Below are 26704 nucleotides of genomic sequence, written 5' to 3'. Positions count from 1 at the left end.
TCTTGATTCTCATTTTTTTCCCTTACCAAGGTATTCTTCTTGAAAGACAAAGGGAAGGAAAACTAGAAGTTGGGCATGGTCTTGTTCATCTCCCCAGACTAATTTAGACATCAGTCTCATTTGCACAGGAAAGACCTGCTCATTTCTGTGGGTCACTTACAACTGGGCTGCTGTTGTGGGTTTTATTTTCATCCCAAGCAAAGTTCTTCAAGCTCCTGTCCCATTCCTCTCTGTACCCATGACACAGGGGGTAGTGCCTGGCATGGGGAAGGCATTCTATTAATATTGAGTTGTAAATCTGAGTCTTTTTTAGGAAAACAGATATGATTTGAAACCTTAATATTAAGTTAAATCATGCTTAAATATAGCATACCTTCTTTTATATAAGAACCCCAAATATAAAAAAGTTAAAAAACAGGATTGTCAGGAGCAATTCTATATTATTTTGAGGGAAAATCATTTCATAAATAACTTATGATTAGGCCTAGTATTCCTGCCTACAGGCTGGCTATGGCATGGCCAGACCTAACTCCGTTTCCACCTCCAGTCACAGCTAAAACCTCAATGGTCTGGTGATGCTGTGTGCTCCAGGGAAGGATTACATCAACTAAAGGCATCCTGGGGAAGAACAAATTCCTAGTCAACATAAATTCTTCATGAACTAGGATCTTCATCTACATAAATTCCTCATTGTTCTAGAATTAGCACCACCCTCTGAGTCATCTGTTACTCCCAATTTATCAAATAAAGTTGTGACAAGCTCAGGGTCTTTCATCTTTGCTGCCCAAAGCAGCAATGATCAGGCCCAAAGCTCAGTTTCCTCTCTAAGTCTCATTTCTGTTGTTAGCAATTAATTTGCCTTGTGCTGTCATGGTTCACAGGAGACCAGGACTCCCTGCAGGAGTTCTAGTAACATTACCTTGCCCTGTCCCCTACACAGGATAAAAGATAGATAACAGGAAAAGGGATATAGATCTTTTACAAAAGGGAAGGAGATTAAGTCATGGATCGAAGGAGACAGGGGAGGGGAAGAGGATAAAAAAGAATAAGATGTGTTATGTACATGTACCACACTGCAAATATGTACTAATTAAAATTAAAATTATAAAAATAAATAAATATCAAGTTGGATGAGTGAGTGGATGGATGGCTGGATGGAAGGAATAAACATTTATTGGATAGATGGATGAATTATTACCCTCACCCACTACTGTCCTGCCAGACTCCTCCAACCTAATTGCTTTCTAACTCCATGCCTTAACATTTCCAAAAGCCTCTGCGTGTACACAGCTATGGTCTTGCTGAGGTTTAACTTATAAGTCCTGAACACCCTTTGAAATGTCATTTTAGGAGCCCTGCCTTTACTCTTTCATCCACTTTTGTAGTACATGGCAGGTAATGAGATTTTAAGAATAGACTTTTAAATAAATTGGTTGGAATATTTTAATCATTTTCCTGGGACTAGCAGGGTAATTGGATCAAATAATTCATTTTTTCTTGCCCAACCAGGCAAGAAAAATGTAATGCCTCATTACATTGAGGCATTTATTTATGCACCAAGCATCTATGAAGTAGGTGGAGTCAAAGAGACTTCACTCTTAAAGCTCAGAATCATTGGTTCATAGACTGACCAGCAGAAGACCTTGGCAAACACCCAGGGAGTAGACAGTACCATCACAGGGAGGATCACAAGCCAAGTTTAGATTTTTGCTTAATTTTCTTTTGGAATGGGGTCTCAGTATGTATCTCAGTCTGGTGTTGAACTCAAAATCCTCCTGCCTCAGCCTTCTAAATGCTGGGATTACAAGAATATGCCACCATACTTGGCCCTAGACCTTTGTTATCTTCAAATAAGATTCTCTATACTGCAACAGCAGTATCACCTTGTATTTCCTTATTTTAAAAGTATGAATGTACTCAATAGAAGCATTTAAAATATAATCACAATTTTTGTAACCTTATTTTGGAATTTCACCTTTTGTTCTAATATATCAAGAACCTCAAGAAATAGGAGTGCGTGAGAGCCTGTTTTGATCTTGGCAGCTGTGAGAATTACCACCAATACTCCTCAAGATGCTGTTCACAGTGGCTTGGAATAATATGTCCCAGCCCACAGTGTGTCTTCTTAGACCTGTGAGCAAACAGAACAGCCCTGGAAGGTAATGGTTGGGGTCATGTTATAGAATTAAACTGCACTTGCTTCTTTGATCCCATACTTGCCTCAAGGAGTATCCTTTGGCTTTACAAGAGCTCCAGTACATAGAGGAATAGAGGAATAGAGTTATCTTGGTCTTCCATCATTAGGCAATCTCTTTCTGCAAATAGTATTGAAGTCATTTACATGAACATGAACGCATAAGGCTTTCCTCTGCACGCACAATTTTCATGCTCTAGACCAAACTGTGTATCACAAAACTGTCACATTAATGAAGGCAGTTTTCAACTCTGAATGCTATTGTATCTGTAGAAAAAAGACAAAATGGATTTTTCTGGAAGATACAAACTATATTTTGCCTCATTGCTTCAAAATGCTGCATATTCTGATCTTACTTTTATATAGACTTCCATTTGGAATTTTATTGAAATTGACCTTTGAGAGATGACTGAGCCTACAAAACTTAATCTAGATAAAGACAAACAAGATAATAGCCCCCCTGTTAGAGAAAGCAACCTACAATTGTTTTTGCAATGATGGTCTTTATTCTTAAGAGTTGATAAAATATTCAGATTTTTCCCAATATGTTTGCAACTTGGGATGCCCGTTTACAATCTTTCTATTACTTTTGCCACTTCTAAAGCAGTTCTTGAAGTTTTTATGTCTTTTGTATCTTTATGAGCTGTGACTGAAAACATGGTGAATGCTGTTGTCAAGCACTACCCAAAAGAAAGACAGGCTCATAAAAATAGTAAGGTGCGTCCTCATCAACTTTATTCACCAAATTTTGCATCATGCAACTTATTGCTCTTTCCAAAGTCAAAATTACCATGAAAGGTAAACATCCTTTATTGATTTAGGACATCAAGGCAGCCATGGAAACACAACTAAAGATACTCATGAAAAAAACTTCCAGAACTGCTTCAGGAAATGGCAAGAATGATGGGATAAGAATGTTTGAAGTGAGGGGAAGTATTTTGGGAAAGATTAATGGCAATGTAGCTTATGCTCTACTCAAAGGGTGAGGAAAAGTCAGTAAAGGTGTTTGGGCAAGAACATGACATGAGCTGACTTATACTGTAAGAGGACCACTTTGGCTTCCGGTGAAAAATAGATCAAAAAGGCCAAGAAAGAAGTCAAGAGGCCAATTTGGAAGCTATGGTAATAGCGCAGGTGAGAGGAGATGGTGCTTTGGCTGTGATGGTATGAAGAGTTAGATGGTAAGAAGTGGTCAGATCTGGGTACATTTTGAAGATAGAGCAACAGATTTTTCTGTGGGAGGTGAGAAGGAGGATAATATGAACATCACGACTTTGAACTGGAGGAACTAGAATGGGGCTAAAGTCACCATTTGCTGAAATGAGAAAAGCTGGGGAAAGTAGGTTTGAAATAAGTCTTGGGAATTAGGACCTTTTTGAGAGATGTTCAATGTAAGAGGTCTATAAAAAATCCAAGTGAGCCTTTACAGCAAGATTCTGAACTATACAAATCCTCACTACTACAAATTTGGCTAAGATTAAACATAAACTTATCTTGGTATTTCTCAAAGTATATTTTGCATGTTTCTGGTTTCATGTGCTATTTAATAGAATTATGATGGACTTCCATTTCCGACCATGATGGAGTAACTGATACCACAATAACTCCTCCCTTCATAAACAACTATAAAACTAAACAAAAATACAAGGGCTTTGCTTCTAGGCTGGATCCACAGAGCAACAGAGCAGAGCAGGGGGCCACACAGAGAGGGGACCCCAGAAATCCATGTGCAGGAGCCCTCTGGATCTGTGGGTGAGGGACTTCTGTCCGTATGTGGGGCAACACCTCTTATGGCTTCCTAGGCAGCAGTTGTGACAATTCTTTCATTAGCAAAATAAACTTGACAGCAGCTGCCACACTTGTGTTCAAAGAGTTAGAACAAAATATAGTCCTAGTGAGTGATTGAGAAGGAAATTTTTAAAAAATATAAATTCTTGAAATGAAAGTTAAAGAAACCTAGAGGGAAAGGACTCTGTGGACAATTAAAATGAGAAACTCTTGTTTTAAAAGCTTATACAGGCTGGGCATGGTGGCACATACCTGTAATCCCTGCACTCGGGAGGCTGAGGCAGGAGGATCACTGTAAATTCGAGACCAGCCTGGGCTACATAGTGAGTTCCAGGTCAGCCTCAACTACACAGTGAGACTCAAAAAAACAAAAAAACAAAAAAACAAAAAACAAAACAAAACAAAAAGAAAAACTTATACAGGTTGCTTATTTCAGAGTACTGAATATGTCTACATGCATTATGAATCTCCAATAGGGAGTATAAAAGCAATCTACACAGTGAGACTCAAAAAAACAAAAAAACAAAAAAACAAAAAACAAAACAAAACAAAAAGAAAAACTTACACAGATTGCTTATTTTAGAGTACTGAATATGTCTACATGCATTATGAATCTCCAATAGGGAGTATAAAAGCAATCTACACTCACACACATTTGACTAAGGAACTCAACTTACCCAGGAAGAAGGGTCTGCAGAACATATGTGAGGATGATGCATAGAATTTACAATTCCTGTCTCTTCTAGCTGTGCTCATTCCCTGACCTGCAACATGTTCCTTTGACCCCGTGCCCTTGAGCACAGTCAGCTTTGAAATCCTTTACATCATCCCACATATCTGATGAACTACTCAGCCCTCAAAACTTATTTTAATTATTCCCTTCTTCCCAAAACCTTCCCCCAACTCCCTCCCCTAGAATCAGTCACCCTTATCTGAGATTCCTTAGCACTCTGCAGAAAAGTCCTCTGAGTCATGATTTGTCATGCCACGTTATAATTATATGCTCCTATAGCTGTCTTTGTGACCTCCTTATGAGACTGCCACCCCCTTGAGGGCAGCAGTCTGACTCATCTCCATGTCCTCAGCACATGGCATAAACTCAGGGATTGGCAGCAATGTAAGAACCTATGGTGTGAGTAATGTCTTACTTCAGAAGCTGGCAACCAATGGAAAGCAAGGACCAAGATGACACAGGAGCCAATTTTTAGCAGCACAAAGGTGAGTCATTATAATCTTCTGTAGCACAGTATTTCATGCTAGTTAAAAACACAAGTTCTGGGGCCAAACTGCCAGGGTTCATATCAATACTTGCTCTCTCTATATCCTGGGGCTACTTATTTAATCACCTCTAGCCTCAGACTCCTCATCTGGAAAATTAGGATAGTAGCACTCTCTGCCTCATAGGATTTGTGAGGATTAAAGTGAGATAATCCATGCAAGACAATTACAAAGTCCTAAACATACAAAGCACAGGTTGAGCAGCAGCAATATATATCATTACCTTTTTCTGTCTGTCATCTGCCTGCCACCTCTTCCTCTCTTAAGAATTAGTCAGTTATCAGTTTCCTCCTTCTGTCCCCACTCACCCCCCTAACTGTTACTACCACCCCTTGCCAACACCCATCTACCCATTCATACCTAAAGCGCAGCATATCCCAGGACACACTTATCCCTGTGTGCATTTGCTTATTGGATGCTCTGTGCACGGACCAACTCATCCTTCAAGGCCAGATGAGAGCTGAATCTTCCCATGAAGCTTTACCAACTCTTAATTTCTCCTTTCTCTCTGTAGTGCTTGTCTAGTCCCCATGATTTGAATTTGGCTGTGTGGTCCCAGTGTTTACATATACAAGTGTCCCTTCCTTGGAAAGACTGTGCCCTACTTAGTAGAGTCCTTAGCTCATTCCACTTCCTTCTAGACTCAAGACTTGGGAAAGGGCCATTGCGGAATACTGAAGGGGTGGGGGTGGGGCACCAGATCACCTCTACAGATATCCTTGGGGCTTGCAGTGATTATACAGCAAGAGTCACATGTCTGGACACCTACGGAGTGCAGGCAGCCTGTTTATGCACAAGACATTTAAGATAACTGAATATCATGTGCATAAGACATTTAAGATAACTGAATATCATGACTCACAGGTATCTTGTGTTAGCTAAAATGGTTGAGTGGTTCTGAGCTGCATTAGTAGAAGCATAGGCTCCAGGACAGGGACAGAGTTCCATGATTTCTCAGCTGGTGAGACATAATGGGTTCCTTCCTTACACACTGATGGGTGGTAGTGGTAGTACAAAGAACATGAAAAGAAGAGAAGCCAAAATGTTTAATAGTCTTGAAATAGCACCAGAGGATAACAAGCTAGGAGATTTGAAGATACTCTGTTGAGAAAGCATACATTAGTCTTATTGCTTTGATGACAATTGTTACGATTTTTCTAAACCTTAAAATCTAACTTTAATTGTGATATACCTATAATATCTTAGCAAAGGATTATCAAATAGCTTTTTGTTAAATCTTATTGATCAACTGGTTTGGACAGGTGCTTTCTCCTCCCTTTCCCCCAATCCAACTTCAATAATTGAAAAACCAGCGTACAGTGTTCTTTTCATATCAGGGCTTTAGCAAAGTGTAAATAATCTCATACGGAATATGAGGTGTGGATGTCAGCAGGAGTAATGTTCTCTAAGCTGTGCATTCAGTGTAGGAAGGCAGTGAATATTATCATGCAACATTGGAACTATGTTACTGTGATAGTATAAGATTGCTACGCCTGTCCACATGAAATTGCACAGAAGAGAGCCCCAGCAAATAGTGAAATATATATATATATGTGTGTGTGTGTGTGTGTGTGTGTGTATATGTATAAGTATATATATATATATATACACACACACTCTAAGAATTAATGATAATAAAACAGGCTGAGAGTTAAAATGTTCAGAAAGATGATGAAATGAACAGGATTCAGGCACAAAGAGAACACTGTGGAAAATAAGGAAGCAAAAATAATTACAGAAATGAAATACGCAGTCATTAAAATTTAAAAACTCAATAGATAAGGTAGACTCGATGAAAAGAGAGAGCACTAGAGGGGTTTGAAAAATGGAGCTGAGGAAACCTCACCAAAGCACAGAAGGAAAACAGAATTTATGAAAGTAAATCAGCATGATGTGAAGGGTAGAATGACAAAATCCAATATAAGTCTAATAGGAATTCAAAGGAGAGAATGAGGGAGGGTCAACATATTGAAAAGAAAATGGCAAAGAATTTACCAGAATGGTAAATGGAAGGATGAATGTTCAGATTGAGAAAGCACACTGAATTAGGAGAGGGTAAGCAAAACAAACCCATCTAGTTCCATCATAGTGAAACTGAGATGGATCAATACAAAGACAAAATATTAAGGTCCCTAAGGAAGAGAACTAAAGTAGGTTAACTGAGAAGCTACATCCTGTCTTGCCTGGTGGTCTGGTGGTATTCAGCTTCTAGCTAGGGAAAGGACAAGAACTGAGAAGTAGCCAGTCATTGCCCAAGGGAAGGTGAAATATCTGAGACTCATGGAGGCCAAAAAGGTTATGGTTTCAACCAAACCACTATGAAAGGATTCATTCAAGTATTTGTTAATAATATGGACTTTTATTTTTCACCCATTTGTTTGCATGTGTGGGTGTGTGAAGGGGTGGTGTCAGCTTCTTGAATCATCTACAATCCATCTCCTTTTTAGTTAGTTGTGTATAAAAAGGTGATGAACATATTCTCCTGAAGTAGGAATTCTCAACCCTGGCTCTATATAAAACCTGAGAGTTTCTTAAATATCCCAATACCCAGGTGGGGCCAACGTATGTACACCTCAAAAGTATCCCAATGGCTGGGTGTAATGGTGCACTCCTGAAATCACAGCTACTCAGGAAGCTGAAGCAAAAAGATCACAAGTTCAAGACCAGCCTGGACAACTTAGTAAGACAAGTTATCAAGCCTGGTATTGTGGCACATGCCTATAATCTCAGCACTTGGTAGGCTCAGGTACCAGTTCAAGGCTGGCATTAACTATATAGTGATTTCAAGGACAGCCTGGGAAGACCTTGTAGAAAGACCTTGTCTCAAAAAGACTAGAGATGTAGCACAATGTTCCCTCAGTTCAATTCCTAGTAACACATTCTCTCTCTCTCTCTCTCTCTCTCTCTCTCTCTCTCTCTCTGTCCCCCACCTCCCTCTCTCCAGATGATTCTCTTATGCAGCTGAAGTTGAAATCTATAGTCTTAGAACAAAGTTTCTTAACTTGACACTATTGACATTTTGGGACAGATAATTCTTTTTATGGGGCTGTCCTGTATATTGCAAAATGTTTAGCAGCATCTGTGACCTCCACCCATAAATGTCAGCAGAAGCTCACCCACAGATATGACAATCAAATGTCTGCAGTGTTTCTCAGATTACCCTGACCCATAGTTAGATACACTCACAAACTTAAAATAAAATTTTCAGAAAATATTCCTTATCCTTAATGTAAGTGATATACTCTGATTTTATTAGTTTTTCCATCCTTTTCTATTTCTTTTCATTCTTTAATACTTCTTGTGACTTGCTAAACCTCCCATCAGTCTCTAAGCCACACCTCTTTAGCTTCTGCCAAATAATTTAATCAGATCTGTTCTTGGGGAAGATCACCAATGATCTCCTCATTCCAATAGTCCTTTTTCAGTCCTCAGCTTACCTAAGTTCTCTGTGGTACTAGACAGAGTTGACTATGTCTTCCCAAAATAGTCTCTTTCCTTATTTTCATGACATCACACACTGGTTTTCCTCTGCCCTGTCTTTTCCATTTGTTTTTGTTTCTGGATCTTTCTTCACCTGATTCTTACAATGTAAAGAGTCTCACTTTCTCTACCTATAACCTTTCATATTCTTATAACTCTCATTACCAACCATATACCATTGACTCCCAAACTCATGTTCAGCCAAGACATCTCTTCTGAATTTGACACCCACAGATCCAACTGCCTTCTTAGCCTTTCTTTTGATATTCCATAGATGTAAAACAAGATGCTCTTGCCCTTTCCCTCAAACTTATTATTCCTGTTTTTTAATCTCAGTAAATAACACCACTGACTCATGCAGTTGCCTCAGCCAGAAACATAGTGATCCCACTCAACACCTCCCAGATACCCAATTCTGTCAACTCGCAAAAGGTGTCCAGAGCCTGACAACCTGCCTCCATCACCTAGGCCACCAACCTGCTCTGAATCACGGTCACCTCTGAGCACTGCAGAGGTCCCTGAATGCTTTCAGATTCTAGTCTGGTCTCTAGCCAACAAAAAGCAGGACTCTTAAAATATAAATGTGATCATTTCTTTTCTTTGCTTGTACATATTCAATGACTTCCCCTTCAGATTTGGAATCAAGAGCAAAGCTCTTAACCAGGCCTCAGATGCCCTCCATGACCTCACCTTTTCTTGTCTCCTGAGACCCCTTTCACACTGCTTTCCCACGTGCCCATTAGCTCTGACACAGTGGCACACCCTCTTCTAGTTCTATGAACTACCTGCCTAAGCTCTTTTCTGCTCTTCTGCCTGCAGCACCCTTCCCTTGCCTCTTTCAGGCCAGGTCCTACCACTCGTTGACATAGCAGAGTGGCTTCCATGAATTCAGAGGGCTTCCCTGTCCACCATCTCCCACCCCAACTTAGATTAGGCGCCACTCTACATATTCTTTCCCAGCAGCCTCTCCTTTGCCTGCGCTGTGTCAGTGCAATTGTCTGTGTTCCCACCAGAAATCAAGCTCCATGAGATAAGACCTATGCTCTCCTTGAGGCCAATGCCTGGCCTGAGCTCAGTGCTCATGAATACGAACTGCATGAACAAATGAATGAATGCATGAATGGTGTTAGCTACTGCCGAAAGAAATAATGAGATGGCGCCTAACTGCACATCTAAGTGCTCAGATGGCAAATTTACATGGCTCTTTCGAGAAAATTGATGGCAATGGGGATACAAGAAGATAACTACTCTGGAAGGATAAACAGCAACAGCAAGGTAAAAGGAAAGTTTTCTTGATTTTTTTTTTCTTTTGAGACAATGTCTTGCTATGTTGCCCAGGCTGGTCTCAAACTCTTGGGCTCAAGTGACCCTCCTACCTCAGCCTCCCAAGTAGATGGGAGTGTGTGGACTACTATAGGTGTGGACCACTGAACCCCATGAAAGGAAATTTTGTTGATTAAATTATTTGGAAAGTGAAATCAATAATGTACATGTGTTCCTACACCATGAGGCCTCCTTCTCTGATCAGGTCCTGAGGAGACTCGGCCACTGTGCTCTCAGTGTGCACCAAGTGCCTCTTTGAGCACTGAGTTCTATTAGGGACAGCCATGCAAGACAGGGTTGCTGGTTCCCCACTCCCTCAGTCTTCTAACCACAGTTGTTTCCAGCATCCATCCCCATCCTTGTGAACTCAAGCCTAAATGGAGAGGAGGGTCTATTTCCCTTTTTAAACAACTTTTGCTGGTAAAATGCAAACATGACCTTTGAGAACTGCTGACCTGAAACCTTGAGGGTTGATTCCACTTGGAACTAACAATTTCTTCACCATTTTCACTTATGCAATTACAAGAAAATGATGTAGTTCAGTTTCTGTAATGAATCTTAAACATCTTCATCCAACAAACCTTACTCCCTGGCTTTGGAATCTCAGTCTGTTCAGATATACTTAATGAAATAATTCCTTTCATGTGTGTGAGGCTGGACAAATTACTGTTTTTCTGAGTTTGTTTCTTCATCAATAAGTCAAATGAGGGCTGGCCGGGGATTTAGCTCAGCAGCCCCGTGCCTGCCTCATAAGGTCCTGAGTTTGAACCCCAGTACCACAAAAAATCCCCAAAAAACAAACGAGGGGGCCTGGAGTGGAATTTTGTTGTGGTCTATAGTATATGCATGTTCACATGTCACAGGGGATTCTCCAAATCTGGTCTTTGGGGACATGACCCAAGCCTGTGAATTTTAAGAAGGTTCTACAGATGGTACTGACATACACTGCTGGTTACTGCCTTATATTCTTCTAATTTCTAATATGTTATCTTAACATCCAAGTATGAAATTTTGTCTAATAACAGTAAAAATATTTCCCTCACAAAATTTTGGTGCTGTGATTGGATTTATATTTGGGCTTTTCAAGAGAAATTTTAGATGAGGGACCAAGAGATGGAGAGATGAGGTAGGGAGGGGAGAAGAGGATGTAAAAAGAATCAAGATGTGTTATGTACTTGAACCAACTCCCCATGATGAATGTAATCATTATGTACTGCAAACATGTACTAATAAAAATTAAAACTGAATACGAGAGAAATTTTAGATAAATAATTCCTTTACAATAAAAACCTAAGTACTGATGCTGTCTTAACCTATATAGTTCATATATATACACACACACACACACACACACACATGTGTGTGTATAGTTTAAGTGAAACCATGTACATGGTTTAGGAAGAATACTACTGCATATAACAATATACACATACACACACACACACACACACACACACGTGTATGTGTGTGTGTATAGTTTAAGTGAAACCATGTACATGGTTTAGGAAGAATACTACTGCATATAACAAGATGCCTCACTTAGGAAATGTTCTGTAGCTTTAATGGTGAGAAAGCATCATTAGGAGTCTCCAAGCAAAACCACCTCATTCCATTACCAAACCTTTAGATCTGAGAATTATAGGAAAAGTTTTACATCAGGGATGAGAATAGAGAACTGAAACTTACACTGGAATTGAGAACAGAAATCGCAGGCATGGCTGAAAAGCAGAACATAGCTGCAGGGGAATTGCCATCCCATATCAGAACCCAGTGGGTGAGTCAGAAAGAGCTGACAAAAGAAAAATCATGTGGGGTGGCCTCTGAACATAGAAGAGGATGCGTCTCAGATTCTGTGGCCTGACGAGACAGTCAAGAGTATTGTCAGCCACTGCTGAGTGAACTAAACACTCTACCGCCATTGCGGGGATACATGGGTAAACTCCCAGCAACCTCTCCCCTGGGCAAAGGGGCAACAGGATTTCAACTCTAGAGCTAGTAAATGCTTCTATCCTGTCAAAATCAAGCCTCAAAACAGGAATTCAGCGGAGGTCCAAACATAATCTTTTCTTGTATACCTAAGTTATGAGTACCATAGGGTTGCCATTAATCATTACTTTGTTTTTGCTTCCGTTGCTTTTCTTCTGGAAGTCTCTTCACCTGCACTGGGTGGCTAAAGTGCAGATCTTTGACATATCCTAAGTTCTTCTGCTTGAGTTGCCACTTCCTCCACTTCTCCAAGTATAGATTGTCTCTTCCTGCCACCATTACAGTGGAAAAGTTATTCACTCACTCCTTAGTTTCATTCCTTTACTCCATAAACATTGTGTGTCAGAGACCCCTTAGGCAACAGAAGCATCGCAGGGATTAGACAAAGCCAATCTCTCCCAGGGAGCGCATTGTGAAGGTGAAAGTCAGACAGTAAACAAATACACAAGCTGTCAAGTGATGACAACTGCTCTGAAGATAAAAATAGTCAGCTAAAGGAATGAAGAGAGACAGGAGGCAGGTGCTATTTCAGAGGTGGTCAGAGAGGCAAGCCCTGTACTGAGCAGACATGGAGCAAGGAGCTTGGAGAATTTGTAAAAGTGCTTTGCATGTGCTAGAATCTCAGATGATGGTCCAACTGATCCAGTGGGGTAAGGGTAGTTTCCTGACAGTGTACCCAATGTTAGACTAAATCAGATGACCTCCAAAAGACAGGCAAATGACACCTATGTCCACACCACCACTGATGAAAGACACTGACCCAAAATAAAAACTGGTAGCAGTGGAAATGGGCTTCCATCCAAAACAATAGTCTGTAAACATAAAATTACTTAGCAAAAGACTAGACCATGACAATATCTAAATACCAAAACTGAACAACTGGCATTTCCAAAACCAGTCAGCCCTCCCTAGCCATGGGTTCCATGTCTAAGGATTCACCCAACCATGGGTTGAAAACATTCAAAGAAAAAAACTGCATTTGTTCTTTTGTATCAGATTCTTTTCCTCTATATTATTCTCTAAACAATGCAGTACAATAACTATTAACCTAGCATTTGTGTTTTGTTAGGTACTACAAGTCATCTAGAAATGATTTCAAGTGTGTATATATATAATATTTGCATGCTAATGCCAATACTACCACATTTTATGTAAGGACTTGAGCATCTAGATTTTGGTATCTTCTCGGGTAGGTGGGAGTAGATACTGAGGAACAACTGTAGTGTTTCTCCATACACTTTGATTTGGAAATGCTGAGAGGAGGTTTAGAGGTTCATGGTCCCAGCCATGTTCTGAGGTTCCATCGCAACAGTTCACTCTACCGAAGGTCTCCTGTTAATTGCAGGTGAGAAATAGGAACGCTGGGGGACAGTGAGACTGGAAACACACACAGACCTAGGTGTGAATAGAAGCTGCATTGGAGAAGTGAGAGTACTTGCCCAAGATCACACAGCAGCTTGCCAGGATGAGAATTCAAGTGGATCTCAAGGTGGGACAAAGGCCAATCTCAAAAGGCTATGAACTGTTGAATTCCATTTATAAAATGTTCTTAAAATAATGAACTCATAGAGATGGAGAACAGAATCAAGGCTGCAGGGGCCAAGGTGGGAGGTGATGCAGCCAAAGAAGGGCAGTGGGGGACTCCTTGGGGGGGGTGTCTATGTATTGATTACACAAATCTGTGTGTGCTGGAACTACATATGCATACACACATATATTAAATCTAATGACATCTTAAAAAGCTCTGTGGGCTGTCTCAATGCTGATTTTATGATTTTTATAGTGTACTATGACTATGCAAGATATTATCACTTAGGGCATTGAGGGAAAGTGTAAAAGGGACATCTCTGTTTTAGTTGCTTTTTTGTGTGTGTGAAAGAGAGAGAGAAAGAGGGAGAGAGAGAGAGTGTGTGTGTGTGTGTGGTAATGGAGAATGATCCCAGGACCTGGCCTACGCTAGGTAAGCCCTCATTCTGTTTTAGTTGCTTTTTTGTGTGTGTGAAAGAGAGAGAGAAAGAGGGAGAGAGAGAGTGTGTGTGTGTGTGTGTGTGTGGTAATGGAGAATGATCCCAGGACCTGGCCTACGCTAGGTAAGCCCTCTTCCACTGAGACACATCTCCAGTTCTTACAACTGCACACAAATGTATAATTACTTCAAAATAAAAAGTTCAACAACAGCAACAATAAACTCAGGCAGTCAGAGTGTATTCCCGCTAAGCCTTAATATGGTGGAAGGCCAGGTTTATGACCAGCTTTATCAAGAGATTCTTTAAGCAACTTAGTATTTTAAATTTTCTGGGTTATGTTTTGTTATGGTATTGGGAATCAAACTCAAGGCCTTGCACTTGTCAGGCAGGCTCTGTGCCACTGAGCTACATCCCTAGCCCTAAGATTTCTGTTTTCTGTGATGTTCTGTTTACTTCTTTAATGAATGAGAAGAATAAATGTAATTTGAAATAGTTTTACAATGATTTATTAAGTAGTTTATTTTAATCTTTATTTTCTCTGAATGTAATCCACATGAAACATCCAGGTTCATTACAAAGTCCCAGTTCTTCCAGGCTTTAAAAAAATAATCTATATTCCTTCACCAATCATCATTAAAACACAAGCTTCTATAAATGGAAAGAAATCAGAGGAGGCCAAGAGATGGAAGGAGGGGATAAGGAAAGGAAAGTGCAAAGAGTTAAGATGTGTGGTATACATGTATCAACTCACCACTATTAATGTAATAATTATGCCCTGCAAACATGGACTAATAAAAAAATGTATTTTTTAAAAATCAGGAGGTAATTATGATCCTCAATGTCCAGCAACCCAACCTGAGCTGGGCACATACGAATTGCTCTCATCTTCTGCATCCCTGGGGGCTATGAGAAGAAAGAGTCAGTGTTCCAGTGACTTTGCTCCAAACCCATAGGAAAAGCAACTTCCTTTTGTTTACCTTTATCTGAAATTTTACTTCATAGGCTCTGGAATTACTGTGTCACATTTTTCACATTTACTTACACTTAGCAATGTGTGCAAATTGTTACAAGTCTGTGATCAAAGTGTCAGCCCCACTTGCACTACTGCAAGGCTCCATTTCCCCTCTAAGCTTGGCCATTGCAGAGAGCAGGCAGGACTCAGCCACACTGGCCAAAGGCTTGAAGTCGGTCTTGACTAGCAGCCCATATATGGGGGTCCTTATCACAGGGCAGCTGTCTTTCCCCAGAGGCAGGAGAAGCAGACCAACAGGCCTACAGACAGACAAAGATCTAACCTTAAAGTAAAGTTTCATAACTTTAACCATATCCATTGAAAAGAAGTGCCATTAGGCTCAGTCCACACCCAAGAGGAGATGGACTGGTTTGCAGAAAATAAGGAGAGGCTGTAATTGGGAGCCACACCTTTTAAGGCACTCCAAAGAAAGGAAAGGAATCTCTCTCTCCTCTCCCTCTCTCTCTCTCTCTCTCTCTCTCTCTCTCTCTCTCTCTCTTCCTCCCTCTCTCTCCCTGTCCTGGAAGTTCTCTTTTGCAAGTGTATGGCTGCCTGGATGTTCTATATTGCTTCAAAATGTTTATAGCACTTGGGCAGGGGATTCAGCTCAGTGGTGTGGAAGCCTGCTCACAAGCACAAGGTCCTGAGTTCAAACCTGGTTCCAAAAAAAGAAAACAAGGTTTACAGCACTTTCTGTCAAATAAAAACATGATTGTTTGTCCTCATCCACCTTATTCACCAGATCTGATGCCATGCAACTTACGACTCTTCCCCAAAGTCAAAATGACCATGAAAAGTAAATATTTTTAATCATTTCAGGACCTGGAGTCAGCCATGACAGCACTGAAGGAGTCCAACCACCATCATCCAGGGCTGACCAGAAACCAATTTAAGCCGCTTTCATCCCACTATGGTTTTACACCTGCTAAAGATATATAATCATGGGTTAATAAGGCCCAATAACCATGGCTAAAACCCGTAACTCCCAACATTCTTTATTTATCCCTCCTCTTGACAGGCAGCCACACTCTACTTTCTCAAGCCTTGTCCTTGGCAGATAGCCACAACTCCTTTTCACTGAACTTTCCCCCTTGAAATCCCCATTTTGACCTTTTCTTTTCACAGCCCCCCTTTATACTCATGACCCTATGAAAGACCTGATAGCCTGTAAGAGAGTTACTGATCTGGTCTCAGTGCCAGGATGGTCCCTGTCAGGTTTGTTCTGAAATAAACCCGTGCTGTTGAGTTCATACCCTTGTTTGTTTTGTTTTTCCTAAAAGGCACAAATAAAGACACTCATGAAAAAGGACTCCCAGAAAGCAACAGGAATGATGGATAAGTGTAATGGAAGCGAGTGTTTTGAGGGGGCTTTCCAGCAGTGTGTCTTTTACTGTAATCATTTTTTATTTAAACATTCACAATGAAGTTTTCCATAGCATAGCATGGGAATGCTGAGTACTAAGGTTTGTTGGTATCCTCCCTTAAATGGACACATATGTTGGAAACTGAATGCCCAAATTCTTATGTTGAGGTATTTGGAGGTGGAGCCTTTGGGAAGTACTTAGGATTAGATGAAGCCATAAGGATGTGATCCCCCCATCAAGGATTAGTGAATGACTTCACAAGAGTAGGAAGAGAAACCTGAATTTGCATGTTCCCACTCTCTGACCATGTTACCTGAAGCAAGAGACCCTCAGGTGATGCTCACATCATGCCATTGGACTCAATCTTTAGAACAGTGAGCTAATAAAGATCTGTTTCTTACAAATTATCCTGTCCCAGGTTCTCTGTTATAGCAAAAGAAAACAGACTAAGACACTAGCAATCACACTTTAGGACGGAGGGGTTCAGAACAGCTCTGGGGCCCTTTGCCACAGGGATTGTGGACAGCCATGTGTAAACTCTGCCATGTGCACCATTAAGACCCTTCTCTTAGCTCAACATCCATATCTCTTAACACAGCAAATGTTCTGGAGAATCAGATCAAACCAGCCTGGGATAAGAGTATTCATAGCCATTCAACTACAGTAGAAAACAAGATGAATGAAAATAAATCTGTGGCTACGGGCAGGGAAGCGCTCTTAGAGAGAGGGCAAGTAGTGTGCCAGGCATAGCCTGGTGGTGCTCAAACAAGCTTCTCCATCAGGATTAGGGTGAGGGCTGATAGCACTGTGGCTCAGGGGAGATCTGGGATGACCTGGGGCCCCCAGAGTCAAGGAGAAACATTCACAGTGGTTCTTGTGTCACATCCCAGGTTTGTGCCTGGCCCAGCTGTGTGCCCCATATACATCTGCACACCTCAGAGACATCCAAAGTCTTCTAGCACTGAATTAATGACCAAAGAAAATTTAGTGTCCTGCCAAGGTCACAGAGTAGCCAGAAAAAAGGAGTGAGCAGAGTTGTACTCATGTTTGATGTGCTGATCTGTATATAAAATCATAATCTCTTTATAGGTCAGAGTAGGGAGGTTGTGAGGTCCTGCCAGGCACTGCATGGGTGTCATTGCTGCCACCTTGGCCTGGGGTGGATCCTTTGAAATGTTTGACAAATACAAAAATTCTTTGGATGAAGAATTTTCCAGGACTTGATGTGCCCTCAGGCAGGCCACTGGCACCAGCAATGGTCCCTTGTTAGCCATCTCTAGAGAAGTTGAACCTGCAGGACTAAAGCAGCTGAGGACTTGTTATTGTAACTTTAAAAAAAAAAATTCTATTATGGAAAATTCCAAGCATACCGAGGTATAATGGTGCACATCTACAATCCCAGCACTCTGCGGGGCTAGAGGATCACAATTTCCAACCCAACCTAGGCAACTAGATGACTTAGTGAGACCATATCTCAAAAATTTAAAAAAAAAAAATGTTAAAGGCTGGGGTTATAGCTTAGTGTGTGAGCCCCAGATTCAACCTCCAGCACTCAAAATTTAAAAACTGCAAGCATGCCTAAGAAGAGACTAGAGAAATTAACATAACGACCCCCTATGTACTGATCCTCCAGCTTCAACATCAATTCATAGACAATCTTCTTTCATCCAAAACATTATCCATTGCTTCCACTCACATTGTAGATTATTTTGAAATCAATCCCATCATCATATCATTTCATTCATAAATATTTCATTATGTATTTCTAAAAGACAAAATTTCTCTTTTAAAAATCCATAATAACCCATTATCACACCGCAGATAATGCACAGTTCCTCATCAAAAATCTGGTTAGTATTCAAATATTCCATTATTGCTTTGTTAATGTACAAACTCTAAAAATTAAAATTCTAATTCCATTCAACTGCTTTTAAAAGCAGTCATCTTTCATGGGTGGCTACAGTTGTAATAAAAAAATATATAAAGCCAACAAACAAAAAAATATTAAATGATAAAATTTTTTAATTTATCACAACTTGATAATTCATGGAAAAATGAATACAGTTTAATTATCTTTTCTCAGACTGCTATTTCTTATTTCCCCAAGAAGAAAAGAAAAGAAGCTAAAGCCTATAATAGTCATTAAGGCTATTAACAAACTGTCCCATTCTTTTGTCCTTCTGGTAGATGACAGGTTTGAACTTTCTCAGCCCTTTGACATTAGCTGTGGTCACATGACATTAGCTGTGGCCAGTGAGTGTGAGTAGAAGTGATGAAATATCAGTTCTTGTCAGAAAATTTAAGAAGACATTGGGAGATCTTCCAAAACCTCCTTTTCTCTCTGGTACAATGACCTAGGTTACTCTAGCAGTTAGGTTCCTGGATGAACATGTAGTAGGTGAGGGAACCAAATCCATTGTTTTAAGTCATTGAGATTTAGGAGTTGTTTGTTATCTTTGTTATTGCTCATGTCTAATGTCCCCCTAAAGCCTCTTGCAGTCATGCATGGAGCTTGTTCAAAGGTGGCTGAATCCAGGGTGTGTGATTAATTCATGGTGTAATGCTAGGAATAAGGGTGTGTGATTACTAAATCAGTTCACTGATCAGTTCAGCATCACTATAATCCCAGTAGCCTAGATACAATACAAGGTCCCTTGTTTGTGTGCTTTTGCTGTCTTCTGCCTGTCATGGACTGTTTCTCCTCTGTAACACCCCTCTGCCATGTATCACCCTGCCTTGGAGCCAGACAGTTAGAGACTGAAACCTCTACATGGTGAGCTAAATAAACCTTTCCCCCTTTAACTTTGGTTGTCAAGTATTTTATCTCAGCAACAAGAAAAGTAACTAAGATATCACTCAACCTGGCCTACCCTGACTTCTAAAACACTTAGGCTTGAGTTGGTGAACTTAGAAGTCTAAGCTCTAGCAAATTACCTTTTAGTGAGAGCTCTATTGAGGAATCCTTCCATTCACTTCTCATGATATTATTTAATCTGTGCTACCTTTTAGTACAGTTTTGGAATTTTAATTCTTTAGCCTTCTACATTATTACGGGATTAAAACAATAATTATAAAAGTATCCTGCCAAATAAAGCCCTGTAGACACATAAAACTTTAAATTAAATGGAGCTGAAATGAAACAAAAGACAAAACCTTGGCCAGGAGTTGTGTTTCTGCCCTGCCATTATCTTAGACAAGGCTTGTAATCTCGGAGCTTCAGTTTCCTTTCAGTAGTAATAATAATCATTATGCAACAATGATATTACCAAGTGCCAAATCCTGTCACATAGTTTATTCAATCCTTACAACTAATCTTCAGTAATTATTTTTATCATTTTTAAAACATAAAACTGTGGAGGCTAAAAGGTAGAGAAGTTGAATAATTTGCAATCATAGCTGGAATTGAAGTAGATGCTTCCAAAGGTAGCCTCAACTAAATATGGAAGGTCCATTTCCCCTTTTCTCCGCCCCCCCACATTTCCCAGGCCTTGGGATGGAACCCAGAGCCCTAGCACTGAGCTACATCCCCAGCCCTTTTTATTTTTCATTTTGAGATAGGGTCTCAAAAAAATCACTAAGTTACCCAGGTTGGACTCAAACTTGTGATCCTCCTGCCTTAGCCTACCAGAGTGCTGGGATTACAAGTGTAAGGTCCATTTCTTATTGTAAAAACCTATGGAGTTTTTGGAGTAAAGTTATTTATAAGAAAATCACATTGTCAAAAATAATATGTTCTCTAACAGAAAAAAAGCAGTTCCTTTATTTGCAATCATATTTTCCATATGTGACAAAATACATATTTTATGGAGATCAAAGTCTGCTATTAATACTTCCTTATTGTGTTCTATCAAAGGGATTCAAAGCACCAAATCATCATGACAGTAGGTGGTGACTATAGTTAACAGTATGTTGTATTTTCAAACTTGCTAAGAGAGGCGATTTTAAGTGTTCCCACCACAAAAAAATGGTAAGTATAAGAGGTAATGCATATGTTAATCAGCACAATGTAGCCATTCTACAGTGTGTACATATTTTAAAACATGTTGTATATCAGAAATACATACAAATTTTGTCAACTTAATTAATTGGGAAACCCTCTATGACAGAATACATATGCTAACCAAAGGGCAGACTAAATCTGAAACAAAGAATATTCTCAAAGACTTGCATTGACTCTTCCTTTGCTGGCATTTTTCTTTTAAGGATAATTCATGGGCCTATAATCCCAGCACTCTGGAAGGCTGAGGCAGGAGGATCGTGAGTTCAAGCCCTGTTCAAAAAACTTAAAAATGTAGCCAGTCCCTTTCTCCAAAAACATATAAATAAATCAGTAAAAGTGGGGCTGGGAATGTAGTTCAGTGTGAAGGCCTTGAGTTCAATACTGAAGAAAAAAAAGAGTAGCACTTGTTATTTCATGGTCATAAAGACATCTTTCCAGCCACATTAGATAACTTTAAACTACCAGATGTAAAGTACCAAATTTAACTTGTGGTTAAAATATAGAAATTAAATTGGGCATGGTGGCGTACCCCTATAATCCCAGGACTGGTGCAGCTGAAGCATGAAGATCAGGGATGTATGGCAAGTGCAAGGCCAGCCTGGACTACATAGTTAGAACCTGTTTTGGGGAAGAAAAAAAAAAAAGCAAAATAATGTCCTTCAGAGCAAATAGCATTCACTTTTTGGAAAACACAGCACAGTGTGTGTTGCAGTCCTAACACCTGCTCTCAGATCACTGCTACAGGATTCACAATTTCCTCTTCTATAACAATCATTATCACAGCAATGACAGTCTAGATTTTCCACTTAGGGAACTCACATTAGACAGAGCAGAACAATGGCGTCTCTCCTGCTTCATCCCTGTCTCAGCAGTTCTTGCTTCATTGTCTCTGTTAGTTACTTTCCTCATTGCTAAGACAAAATACTGAAAGTTAAAGGGGGAAAGGTTTATTGGCTTGCGGTTTCTAGAGATTTCAGTCCATAATCAGCTAGCTCCAAGTCAGGATGGTGTAGCAGGAGGTGTCCACACAGTAGCAAAATTAACAAGGGACCTTAGCAGCGTCTTCCTGCCCCTTTTATCTTTTTCAGACTACTTAGGGTGGGTAGCACTCAACCCTTAATCCTAGTGCTCTGGGGCCTTGTATTACACTATGAATCACACACTCTGGATTCAGCCTGAAATAGCCCCACCTCATTTGCTTTGGGGGAACATCTAAACACAAGCCAGAACACCGTCTTATGTTCCAATTAATCAGTATCTTGGGGCTGGGACTCAGTTAGTGGAGTGCCTGCTGGAACACATAAGGCTGTCGGTTTGGTCCCCAACACCACAAGGAAAACTTCATGTCTTACTTTTGTTTGTCATTTAAAAAAATCTCCATCTACATCTTGAACACATTGGTCCTTGTCTTTACTGAATGAATACTCCTGTTTCATGCTGTTTTTCTGTGCCAGGGGTGGAATCAGGGCCTTGCACATGTTGGACAGTATTCTACTAATGAGGTTCACCTCAGCCCTATCTCTGGATATTTTATAATTATAGTTAAATAATTACAGGGAGAGGTAGAAACACAAAAATCCATCTACACATTGCTCAGTGTCTTTTTTTCCTCCTGAATGGCTTTCTGAGGCTGCTAATTACTATCAAGACCATGCAGTTTTAAACATAACTCAGTGTGGGTGAGACTGCCTTCTTCTTCCCCCACCCCCCAGCACTGGGTAACCCAGGGCCTTCATACTTAGCTACATCCCCAACCTTTTTTTATTTTTTTGAGATAGGGTCTCACTAAATAAATACTTTTCCCAGGAGGGACTCAAAATTGTAATTGTCCTGCTTCAGCTTCCCACAGTGCTCAGATTATAGGCAGGTGCCACCATGCCAGGCCAAGGCAAGTTTCTTTAGTAATGGTGTTTAGGAAAGATCATGAACTCAGAGCAGCCAAAAATCCAATCTCAAAGTACTTATTGAGTATTAAAGAGGACAATTGTTGGGAGGGGGAAAGAATAAGAAAAACACTAGGGGTATCCTTGGTCACCAAGAAAATGATTTCCCTCCTTTTAACAGAAAGACCACCAAATCACATAAGAGTTTTCAAAAAGTCACAAGATTTTTAAGTGTTGTAGGAGAAAGGTACTGGAAACTGTCAAGAATTTGAAAGGTCAGGATGAGATTTTGGTTCATGTCCAACTAGATTACAGCTTCCAAATCCTCAACTTTATTTTTATTTTTTATTTTTTTTAAAGAAAGGTTCTCACTACATTGCTAAATAGGGCTAGGTTCAAATTTGTGATATGACTGGTAAATAGCCCAGCAGGACAAATAGAATCTAGGCAATTTCTTGCTGTGGGAAGAGGTAGCAGCTTCTAACCCAGTGAGAAGAGACTTGTGGTAATGGGGATCCTCTCCTGTTTTCCTTTTCCAGGAGAAAGCAAGGCCATTTATTAGGCAGCTCTGGCAGGGAGGCAAGTGGAAGACGTGGTGAGGCACGGGGAGGGCCTGGTAAGAAAAACTCCTCAGTTTGGGACCTGTGCATTCACAGGCTGGGGTTGCCCTGGAGATGAGAAATATAGTGGGTGGAGGAGGCCGGGAAGATGAGGCAGTCACATGAGTTTAAATGTATGCTAGATACACAAGTGGGGAGAGCAGTAGAGATGGTGCCATGCAGCTGGTGACATGAAGTCGGAATTGAAAAGAATGTGTATGGTGGTGAACAGCAAGAGACCAAGCACTGCCTTCACCCAGGGTGCCAGTGAGATAGAGCCCCAGAAACTCTGACAGTATTTTCCCTCCAAATTCATATATAATTTTTCTAATAACTCTCTAACTTAGAACTTACTAACTTTTTAATACTTATTAAAGTATTTATATTTTATAAATTTAGAATGAGGGTTTTTTTTTCCTGTTACTCGGGATTTAACTCAGGTAGTGCGGCGCTACAATGCCCAATCTTTTTACAATTTTTGTTTGTTTGCTTGTTTGTTCATTTTTAAAATTTTGCTCAGAGTATGGCTAAATTGCCCAGTCTGGACTCAAATTCAGGATCCTCCTGCCTCAACCTCCTGAGTAGCTGAAATTACAGAGGTACACCACCATACACTTCTAGAATAATGAAAATATCCTTGCAAGCCTCTTCAAATATTTTGTAGAGTTATGTGGGGGTATAAATGAATCAATGATCTTTAAAAGTTTCACTGTACCTAATAAGGTATTTTGAAAAAATAGCCAGGTGTGATAGCACACAGCTGTAATCCCAGCACACAGAAGGCTGAGGCAGAAGGATCACAGCAAGTTTGAGACGATTCTGAGCTATACAGTGAGTTCAAGACTAGCCTGAACTACATATCAAGACCCTGTTCCCCCTCAAAAGAAGAAAAACACACACCCTAAAAGAAAAAAATAAATACTCAATAATTATTACTTTGCAGTGTTGGGTATTGAACCCACTATAATAGGCAAGTACTCCTCTGCTGAGCTATATCCCCAGCCCAACACTAATTATTTTGACAAATTTTGCCATGAACCAGATACTATTCAATATGCTTTACAATATCTTGCTTCATATCTCCAAATTTATTAGTTATAACATTTATTTTACAGATAAGGAAATGGAGGCCAGAAAGTTCTAGTAATTTGCCCAGCATCATATAGATAATAAAGGAAGGCTAGAATTTAAGAGTTGAAATATATCTGATCCTAGCACTCTATGAGGCTGAGGCAGGAGGATCATAAATTCAAGCCCAGCCAGGGCAACTTAGTGACTTAGCAAGACCCTGTCTCAAATTTTTAAAAATCTGAGTAGAAAGAAACGTGAATGGAATATAAAAAGTGTCAATAATTTGAAGCTCCTGTAGAGATCAACTGAGTGAAACAGTCTTCAATCTTGAGCATGTATCACAATCACCCAAATGAACTGTTAAAACACTGACTGCTGGACCTCAGCCTCAAGTTTCCAACTCCACATTCCTGCCATATGGTCTGCTAATTTGCCTTTCTAAAAAATTCCCAGGTGCTGTTGCTGCTGGGGATGGTACTTTGAGACCTCTGCCTTCATGAGGTTTCCTTGATTATGCCAACTAAGTACCATTACCTGTTGTGAACAGGAAGTTTACAATTTAGAGTTGCAGGAAAAACCTTGATGTGAGTGTTCCTTCAGTATTAACTCACAACCCTGCTCATGCCAAGGGACGTGAGTGTTGGGGGGAGTGGGTGATGGGTGACTCTCCAACACCCAGGTGACCAAATTCTCTAGTCAGGCCATGTCTGCCTTTATTCTGGTATCCTACTCCCAGTGGTCTCATCCTTGCCTAGAAGAAACTTTTGTCATCATCTCTCCTGTTACCAGTTGCCATTAGGCCCTGGGGTAGGTTCCGGAATGCTGGGTCCTAAAAACTTATGCAACTTTTGGGAGGGCTGCTTTAAGAACAAGAACACAAGTTTTAAAATGCACAACTAAGTGCAGGGCCTTGGGAAGAACTTGTGCAAGAGAGGAGTCAGGCTGCCTAAGCCTCATTAGCTTCATGAGAAATTGACCTCCCTTCAAACATGCCTGTGTATGTCTAAGCTCCAATTATAGACATATGCAAGTTATTTCCCATCGTGCTCTTGAACCTCAGGCTAATGGGGATGTGGCTAATTCCCACCTAAGAGAACATGAGCATTTCATGGTTTAGAAAGGTTTGTTTTCCTTGAACCTGGCAATGGAGTAGAATTACTGCTTGCACACCGAAGGCTAAGCTTTGACTCAGCCAAGGCGCTCAGTTACCTATCCTTGAGCTCAATTTCTACTGAGTTAAAAGCTTTCCAGAAATCTCTTGCCTCAGGCACATACCAAAAACCAAGTTAGTTACATAAAGAACAAAATTTGATTATTCAATTTTGGTACTGATATTCAGAAAAATGAAATTACTTTTTAAAATCATTAGGACAAGGCCACTTTTGTTTGTTTTCTGGCACTGAAGACTAAACCCAGGGAGAGCTGAACTACAGCCCTTTTCACTTTTTAAAATTTTGAGATAGGGTCTCCTTACATTGATTGCCCAGGCTGGCCTTGGGCTTGTGGTCCCCTTGCTTTGGTCTCTGAGTAACTGGGATAACAGGCACGTGCCAACAGGCCCAGCAAGGTCCTTTAGGAAAAGAAAGACTACTGCAGAAGATGGCATTTTGGTATGTTTTTTAAGTCTTTTTGAAACCTTACTTTCCAATCTAGTTTGTCTAAAAAGTACTACGGGCAAACATGGCCCTTTAATTGCTCAACAAAGAACCGAGCAAAGTAAAATGAGTCTAAGCTAGATGGGGAAGTTAATAAAATGAGCAGTGACCCTTCGCAGAGGTTAATTTAAATCTTGGAGAAGAGACTAGCAACACATATCAAGACCCTCAGCCTGAGATGACGGGCATCTAAGAGGTGTGAGATAGCTTTGTTAAAGACTAAAGGAGACAGAGTTTGATTCCGACCTTTGCAGAGAATGTATGAATAAAAACGTCTCAGGAATCATTCCACGACAGAAAAAGCGAGCGCACCCACCGGATATTTTTTCTAAACAGTAGTCTTGCTGCCCGGTCACTGCTGTTGCCTGCACATCTGAGATTCCTGCGGCAAAGCGGGCACAAGAACTCCGTGAGACGCCCCCTGGGTACTACGTTTTGAAGGGTGTAAAGACAGAGTGCACCTCTAAATTGTATCAGACGAGGGGAATTCTCGCGTTCAAGAGACGACCAACATGCATCACAGGAATCCACTTCCCCCGCTCCACCCCACAGTTCGGACGAGTACTCAGACCTCTGGAAGACTTTCGCAGCGCAGTACAGAAAAACGCCAGGTTCGTCCCGGCGTCGGAGGCGTGGCCGGTTCTCACCGCCCCACCCCGGTCCCGCCCACTCGCCATGGCGTCTGCGCGCCGTGGCTGCTCCGCTCCAAGTGATCGCCGTCACTGTCTTTGCGAAGCGTGAGCCGCCATCATAAGTCCTGGCGGCTCAGCCGGGGTCCGCCTCCCTCTTCCTCCCCGGCCCGGCAGCGGTGACGGCGTGGCACTGGGGCTCCCTAACCCTCCCCGGCCCCGTCGGGCAAGTGAAGTCGTGAGCTCTCAAAAGCGAGCCGAGGAGTTCAGGCCCATAGATTGTGGGGCGGACGTACCGACCACGGGGCCGCCCAGGTGTCGCTGCGACCAGGGAGGAGCTGAGGGCCACGTCCCGCCCCGCGCCTGGCGTTCTCGGCCCTTGCCCGTTTCCAGTATGGCCGCCCGCCGTGTCTGACCCGCGGCCTCTCTGTTCCGGCTCCTCGTAGGCGATGCTGAAGCCGAGGCCGTGACTGAC

General features: G+C 41.0%; 1 long non-coding RNA gene across 1 annotated transcript in view; it reads right to left on the bottom strand.

Annotated features, from left to right (window-relative positions):
• LOC117285385 overlaps positions 1–26605 on the bottom strand; it is a 50976-nt gene extending 24371 nt beyond the window's left edge. The window contains exon 1 of the long non-coding RNA XR_004516438.1: positions 26172–26605. This is a non-coding gene — a long non-coding RNA (uncharacterized LOC117285385). The remainder of the gene's footprint in view (positions 1–26171) is intronic.
• Positions 26606–26704: the final 99 nt, after the last annotated feature.

Source organism: Fukomys damarensis, unplaced genomic scaffold, assembly GCF_012274545.1.
Source record: "Fukomys damarensis isolate Sample0158 unplaced genomic scaffold, DMR_v1.0_HiC HiC_scaffold_9, whole genome shotgun sequence".
Taxonomy (NCBI): domain Eukaryota; kingdom Metazoa; phylum Chordata; class Mammalia; order Rodentia; family Bathyergidae; genus Fukomys; species Fukomys damarensis.
Note: the sequence above shows the minus strand (reverse complement) of the source record. Positions and strands in the feature narration are given on the sequence as shown.